This window comes from Protopterus annectens, chromosome 10.part0, assembly GCF_019279795.1.
Source record: "Protopterus annectens isolate FY-2018-M chromosome 10.part0, PAN1.0, whole genome shotgun sequence".
Lineage (NCBI taxonomy): Eukaryota > Metazoa > Chordata > Ceratodontiformes > Protopteridae > Protopterus > Protopterus annectens.
The window spans coordinates 512,131,593-512,140,706 of record NC_056744.1 but is presented as its reverse complement, the minus strand read 5'-3'; positions in this window follow the sequence as shown (position 1 = coordinate 512,140,706).

Sequence of the window (9,114 nt, the reverse complement as noted above, 5' to 3'; positions counted from 1 at the left end):
CAGGATGAAATATATTGAAGGATGGATTACAATAATCAGATTGGGAAAGGTTTTTATTTAGGTATCTTTTTGGTGTCAACTTTTCTCAGTCTGTTTGTTAATGTCCCAAAGTTCAAAATTGTATTCCTCCAAACCCTGTTATCAATCTTACCTTCCATCAATTTTATGACAATATTGGACATAAAAGATTCTTATCATCACATACCAAATTGTAATGAGTTCAGATGTTTAGTATATTCATATTGCAATCCAGGCTGCACCTGGTGTCCATGTGCAGCATTAAATCAACAGAAAAAGCTGTATTTCTATCAACTGCCAGGTTGTGTGCATTGCTTAGGAGTTGCAACTTATGTGGCTGCATAGCACCCTGCCAGTGCCCATAACTCCTGTATACATGGACATCAAAGTAATCTGCACTGGTGCTTCCTTCACAGCGGCATCCCAAAGGGTCATTAGTAGGTAAATGGAGGATCACAGACAAAACCACATCTTCAGTCACAGACAGCGTGTATAATATTAAGGTAACACTGGTGAATGCTAGAAGCTTAAATGTCAAGCCTTCTGAACTAGAGGCCTACATTAACCTCAAAGACATAAGCCTGTGTTAATTACAGAAACCTGGTTCCATTGTACTTATGGCATTTTCTGCATCTCTGGGTACAGTGTTAATCATACATTCTGATCTACCTACAGTTTTTGTGAATTATCTGTGTTTATTTTTAACTCATTACCCTTCACTAGTGTTTGCATGATACAAATATGGAAATGTTTGATGCTCCAGTTACAATCAATAAAATGATTTATCACATTATAGCCAATTATAGATCAGAAATGTCTGAGGAAGTCCTGTAATACTGAAGGATGAATGCTAAATTAAATGTGGATAAGTTTGAATGACTGTTTTTGTTGTACAATAATAAAGTGAAGTTATTTATTAGGTGAGACAGCTAGGAAAAGTGAAACCATAACACTTGTACTATGTGAATACTCTGAAACATTGAAGAAAAACTAGTTTCTATGTCTGTTTATAGAAGTCAAAATCTCTACAATATGTTGTAAATCAAAACAAAAGAGACATTATCAGTGTCTCAGAAACAAGAGGTGAAGGGATTTGTACGAGCAATAAGAACATATTGGTTGCTTGATAAATCCAGTTTAATTTAGTGCAGCTTACATAGAATGACTAGTGAGAAAGTATATTTGAAATGCTATTGGACATTAGTTTAAGAATATTAAGTAGTCAGGGAAGAGGTAAAATAAATGTTTAAACCTAAGATCATAGAAGAATACAAAAATCAGCAAACCAGAATGAAGTGCTGAACACAAAGTTAATTACATTTGCAAAATATGATACTTCTGTATACCTTTTAACATATATATCCTTATCGCTAAGGGCACATTCAGCCTTTTCGTAGGGGTAATTCAAATCAGTTATTCAATTAAACATTGCAATAATTTAAGTGATAACAAGCATGTATCAATGAAAAACCTGATGTATAAATAATTGTATATATTTTTAAGCTTACACCTACACCTACAAAAATGTCCTGGATGTAAAGAATTCAAATTTGCCATCCTTGAGCAAATAAGAGGAAACCCTAGAGGGGGTAGTATTACCAATACGTTAAATAAGAAAGAAACCAGATGGCAAATATTGTTGTGTTTTACTGTTCATCCAGGGATAAATGATGGTATATCATTGAAGGCCATTCTGGAAGCAGAACTGTGATGTTTACAATTATCCATTTATTCACTTATGTTCATAAATACATACTTTGACTGTAACATGTTCGATAAAAGAGAGCCACTCTTTCAAACTCAGGAACCCCACACAGCCTTCCTGAAGACACTGGAGGGTATAAATGTATCTCCAAACACCATCATATTGGGTGACTTCAACTACCCGAATATAGACTGGGAACATTAGTCAAGCCCTAACTTTCTAGCCCAATGGTTCCTGGAGTTCATAAATTCAAATGCCATGGAACAGCTAGTCACTATTCCCACAAGAGCAGAAAATATACTAGATCTCATTATCACAAACATGGGGACAAAATGCTCCACACCAGAAGTATATCCCTCATTGGTGAGATCTGATCAGAAACTAATCTCACTGGAAATCCACATCCCGCCCCCACCCCAAACAAAAAAGACCACAGTGAAGAACTTCTAAAGCAAACTTCACACTACTCAAGACTGGTGTGGTATCCTTCAAGGCCCTGAGCCAGTGGAAACCACAACCCAAGCTGTGGAAGCCCTTACAAATGCCTTCTATGAACACCTCCAGGACTGCATGGATCAGGCAATCCCAAATAAAACCAAGACTCTTTCCACAAAGGGCAAACGTCCAGTCTGGTGGACCCCAGCCATTAACAAACTTTACAATAAGAGGAGAAAGCTATTACATGATAGAACAAAATCCATAAAAGGGAAGTCACTCCTGATCATTATTAGTAAAAAATACGAGCACTCATAAAATCAACTAAGGCCAATTTTGAGAGAAAATTGCCATGGATTCAAAGGACAATCATAAGGCCTTTTTCAGCTATGTTAGGAACCTGGGTGGAAACTCCCAGATATGCTCAGAATTAGTCCAAAATGATACAAAAATCACTGAACCCACAGACATTGCCAACATACTGGCAGACAGGTTCAGTGCAAACTACCCCTCTCCCCTAAAGGAGAGATAACTATCCCAGCAGAGTGTAGCCTCCCAGACATCTCAAATGCGCAGGTGAAAGCTGCTCTCTCTAAAGCTAAAAACACAGCATCAATGGGACCGGATGGTGTCCCCGGCTGTGTGCTACACGAGCTAAATGAGGAATTAAACCTGCACATAAGGCAGCTGTTTAATCACAGCCTTACCACAGGATACGTGCCCAAGGAGTGGCGTACGGCAACTGTGGTCCCACTCCACAAAGGCGGTGCCTCTATGGACCCTGGTGATTAGTGCCGCATAAGCTTAACAAGTCTAGTCTGCAAAGCTATGGAGAGGATCATAATGGAGCTGATAAACAAAGATATAGGGGACTTGCAGACATTGGACCCGACCCAGTTTGGCTTCGTCAAGGGCACATCATGCCTTTTGAACTTGGTCGACTTCTTCGAAACAGTCACCAAGGCCATTGATGAGGGAAAGGCAGTCCATACAGCCTACCTTGACCTTGCAAAGGCCTTCGACACAATACCTCACTCGGGTATTGTAGAAAAACTTACCAGCTTAAATGTAAACCCATATGTCACAAGATGGGTTGCAAACTGGCTTAAGGACAGAACCCACAGGGTTAGAGTTGCTGGCGCTATGTCAGACTCCAAGCCGGTCACAAGTGGTGTCCCACAGGGCTCTGTCCTTGGCCCCCTATTGTTCGGCATCTACTTCTCAGAAGTACAGGCCAACATGGGAGGACTTTGGCTGACAAAGTTTGCAGATGACTGCAAACTGGGCGCCATAGTGGAAAGTGCATCGGACATGGATATCCTTCAGAAGGGACTCACGGAAACAGATAGCTGGTGCCAGAGCCATGGCCTGAAGTTAAACGCCAAAAATGTATAGTCATACCCTTCGGGAAAAACAAGGTAACCCCAAGCTACCATATAGGTGGCAATCCACTAAGCACAGAAGAGGTTATCAGGGACCTGGGGACCCAGGTTGACAGTGGCCTTTCTTTTGACACTCACGTTGCTAAAGTATTTAGAAAGACCTTTTACATTGCCCACCTGATCATGAAGGGATTCACATCCAGATCTAATGAGGTCATTGTTCCCCTGTACTCTTCACTTATCAGACCAATGATCAAGTACAATGTCCCATTCGGGATGTATCTCACCCGACATCTGCAGCAATTGGAGAGACCCCAAAAGTTCCTCACCAAAAGGATAAAGGGACTCCAAAATCTGTCATATGCTGCCAGATTGAAGAAGCTCCAGCTCTATTCAGTTGCATACCATCTGCTCAGAGGTGACATGTGCCTGACATACAAGGCCATGTCCAACCCGGAATTAATGGACATGCTCCACCTCAAAAAATCCAAATCCACCAAAACCACTAGAGCAAGCGACTTAAACCTTTGTGCGGATATAAATCGGACGTGCTGTAGGGATAGATTTATCAGTCAGAGACTCCCTATGCTGTGGAATAAAATCCCGGTCCATGTGAGGCAGAGCACCTCGCTGGCTCTGTTTAAGAGAAATCTTGACCTGTGGATGGGAGATCGTAGGTTTATCCCGGGAATCATCTCTGTGTCACTGCTGGACAGAGGCACAACAAACTAATGGGCACAGTATTTTTTCATATAAGGGGTGGCGTAAGCCACAAAAGTTTGGGCTAGGCTTATAAATGCCTTAGGGCAGATAGCCTAGTATAAACCTATGAACCTATGAACCTATGTGTTTTAGAACCATGTAATATGAATTTCAGTTTGCACAGTTACTTTAAGAAGATGACGTCAGTTTTTAATTGTTTCAATTGATTGATTAGTTTTAATAACTGATTGGACTATTTAAATCAGTGTGTAAGTTGAGGTGATGTTCTGAAGAAGTCTATGTGATAGATGAAAGCGCTTAACCTGACAGATTTTATTCACAAATATTTTAATAAAATTGTGGATATTTTATATTCGTGGCATGTATTATTGGACCTGGAATCCTTTTTCAGCAGATTTAAGTGGTTTATTTCCTGGTAGTTACTGCTGGAACTTTATGTTTGTTTAACAGTGAAATAAACTCAAAGTAGTAAACACACAAGCACGTAGTGGAATGTTGAGCCCTGTCCCTAGAACTTTCACAATTAGATTCCCTGTCCCTGTGTCCCTATTATACGTTCAAATGCTGCAATATCAAAGGTGTAAGAAAAGCGCAGTGTGTCTGTGCATTGCTGCCCTCTACCGAGCGTAGCTTACACATCATATTCATTCAAATAGAGAAAAATATGTGGAATCAACGTGTCAATAGTGTAGTATTTAGAGCATCTGCCTAACAAACAGGCATTCACGGTTCGAGCCCAACAATAGCACATATCATTTTCCATGTGGAATGAATGTCGTTTTGCCATAAACCCGACATAAGAGCCATGGGTATATGGGTATATGGGTATATATGAGATATTTAACTTAAATATCATTCAAGCAAAGTGGCACTGTCATAAAGAATAAGGTACTAGTAAGCAGGTGTCAGCACAAATAAGCAGCAGTAAACACATATAAGTACCTGTAAGCAAGTCTGAGTGCACCTGCGCAGGTCTACGCAGTGCCCAGCATAGGAAATGTATATATGTATATACAGGTATATAATATATATATATATATATATATATATATATATATATATATATATATATATATATATATATATATATATATATATATACACACACACACACACACACACACACACACACACACATATATATATATATATATATATATATATATATATATATATATATATAGCTATCTATCTATGAAGAAAGAACAATGTAACAATAAAACATACAAAAGGAATGAGAAGGGAATCAACAGCAACCCCAGTGTTATATAGTGCTGTCAGCATATGTCATATCCAGCTGGGCAGGAGTGAGCAAAGCACTGCTACTCACACCACAGGCAGGATATTACCAGTGGGAGTAACATTGTTGATTTGCTAAGTCTACTTTACACACAGAGGGTAGTCCCTGGTGGGACTACCCAGTAATAGATAGACCATTTGGCCTTCCGACCATTACACAAGCAAGGGCAGGTATGTTCAAGGACTAAATGGTGGGAGAGCCTGAGAATACATGGGGTGGGACAAAATACATGTAGGGCCCCAAATGCTCTGGAGAGGGCAATGTGTGGAGGTGTGTCATGGCTGTGATAACAAGGGGACAATGGAAGGTATGCATGTATTTTGAACACAGGTGGGGTGGAGGAACTATGGGTATGAAATTACGGAGCCAGGCATGCCAGGGCTGGATGGGCTGGTTCTAATTGGACCACCGCATGGAGGTCAGCGAGTTTGTTATAGGTATATATGCATACATACATGCAGACATCAATATGTAGAAGTACATTCTCTGTAACACATTAATTCCATTTGCAGACATAAATAACATGAATGTGGCCTTACAAACCTCAACAGTAGATAGAATAATAGGTTGCCCAGAAGAGGGATGGGACAAAACTGCTAAAATCCAGAAATGTGTACAATGTCCAAAGTCAGTGCTGTGCTGACAATAATCAAATGTGAGGACTTCCCCACACATAGAATCATTCCTGGGATCTGCCTGCTACTGCAATGCCAATTACTAAACCGTTCTATTTGTAAAAGAAATACGCCAAGCACGTACATAATTAGGCTCTCATATGTAACTTGTGTGTTACCACGTAGTCATACATATTAATTAATTGTAGTGTCATGTTAGCGTGAGTAAGGATGTAATGAAGTATTGAGTCTAATCTTGACATAAACACATGCATGTCCCATGTGGGACAAACCAAAAATTGCGAATAGTATACTTTTGGTCGCTCACGTCACCAATGTTTGTGTACTAAACGTTTAGGAGTTCTGAGGATACATGGAGTGAGTCAATCGATGGGATGAGTCTATAGGAGTAGGGAGTGGCCAATGTGTAGTGGTGTTGATACACCGTGAATCCGACTGGAGAATGGATGACAGCAGTGTTAGGGAGGCATTGGGGTGTGTGTTTGGGGAACCGGGAGCCATGGGTATATGGGTATATGGGCATATATGCAAATGAAGCAGCACAGCAATAGTGCATTGGTTAGACCAACCCCCTAATGAACAGACATTCCCGTACCGAATCCCACTGTATCACATACCATTTACCATCGGTAATCTGTACATGAACATATTGTGACATCTATCCACTGTATAACCTGCAAAATATCAATTAAAAGATAACTGGAGTGAAGTGTCAGTGTCATAATGAGTAAGGCACTAGTAAGTAGGTCAAGCATATATAAACACCAGTAAGCATGTGTAGGTGCATTTTCACGGGGTATGTATTGCTTTACAGACACACACAGACATATATATATATATATCTATATCTATATACATATTTGTATATATATATATATATATATATATATATATATATATATATGTATATATATATATATATATATATATATATATATATATATATATATATATATATATATATATATATATATATATATATATATATATATATATATATATGTGTGTGTGTGTGTGTGTGTGTGTGTGTGTGTGTGTGTGTAGATATACACAGATATACAGCCATGATAGGAAACAGCACACAAGAATGACATTTGTTCACAGGCTATGCCAATGGAAGTGAGAAGCCCAAGCAAGAAACATGAAACATGTAGCATGACCTTCCACCCCCCCCAGCCGGACACGAGAAACATACACACAAACAATGTAAAGAGTCCAGTGGTCCCCAGACCACAGGCAAGATACAACTGGGGGGATACACAATGGACCCGTGAATTCTAAACAGACTGAAGTGTCCCTTGCGGGGAAACCCCAAAAATTGCCAAGAACAAAAGAAGGTGCTAGACCTGCCATTCTGGCCGCAATGTATACATACTTGGAATACAAGGGTGGGAAACCCTGATGACCCATGGGCCAAGACAATTTTATGAAATGGGTCCTTTGAAGTGGAGAGTGGGCAGCATGTAGTGGTGTGTCCAGAACAGACCAGGACCCAGATTAAGGATGGGTGCTGTTGAGGAGGCGGGGTGGGGGAACTATGGGTAGCTACTTATGGGTCTAGGTGTGCAGGTGTTGGCTGATGTGGGCCTATATGGACAGATCTAAGGATGTAAGCGAATGTGTTCACTGGGCAGAGGCATCGCCCAATGAGCAGCCACACCCACTACAAGTCTCACTGCAGCAAAGTGTAATCTATATGGCAAGGAATGGAATAACCAGATGTAGACGTATATATGTATAGGTATGTGTGTGTATATCTACCCATAGCGACATAAAGATAAGCTCCTCCCTCTCCGTAGTAAAAATGTATACATACAGAGACAGAATACAGATACATACCCACATATAAATATATACATATGCAGACACCCATTGACCCATATGTTTTTTTATATACACACATATATATATATATATATATATATATATATATATATATATATATATATATATATATATATATATAGATAGCAAAATATAAATATACATGTATGCATACATATACAGATATATCTGTATATAGTAATGTAAATAGATATATATATATGTGACTGTAAATATACATAGCTAGAATATGATACAGCAGTTATGAGTAATGTATGTTCACAGGCTGTGCATATGGGGGTGAGGGGTCCAATAAATAAACGTGTCACACGTAGCATTAACCCCCCACCCCCTCAGCTAGGCCGGTGAGACATACAGACACACAATAAAGGTAAACACACCACTGCTTCCCAGACCGCTGGCAGGATACTACCAGTGGGAGAGACCTGCCAGGTCTAATCCTGAAACATAGACATCAATGTAGCTTGTAGGACACCAAAAATTAATAATCGAAGGTAGTCCCGGTAATGACTTATCAAACCAGCCTGTAGATGTACACTGACCAGTAGGTTGTGCAAGCCTAATAACCAATGGGTCGACACAACGTACAAAATGTGTCCCGACATGTGGAGAGTGGGCAGTGTGTAGTGGTGTGTTTATACCCCACCTGCACCCACAGTGAGGATGAGTGCTGTAGAGGAGTGGCAGGTGGGGGAACTATGTGTATGCAATTATGGGCCTAGGTGTGCAGGCGTTGGCTGGCAAAGTTGTATTAGGACCGACCCGGGGATGTAAGTACTATTCCAAAATGGGCATAGCTAATGCCCATACCTCTCAACCCCTAAGAGTACATCCACTGGACAGGACATAAACCACTGGGGGAACAAATAGGGACCATACCACTGAACTGTCCCTGATTTTCAGGGACGTCCCAAATTTTGACTCAGTTTCTAACTCTGCCCCACGTAATCCCTCCTAAACCTAGTGACATATGGAGGAAAGGTGGTGAATTACACGTAATGAATAATGACAACAATTAAGAGTTATAAACATCATTTACTTCAGAAAATGTGTATGAATTCATATGCTCTG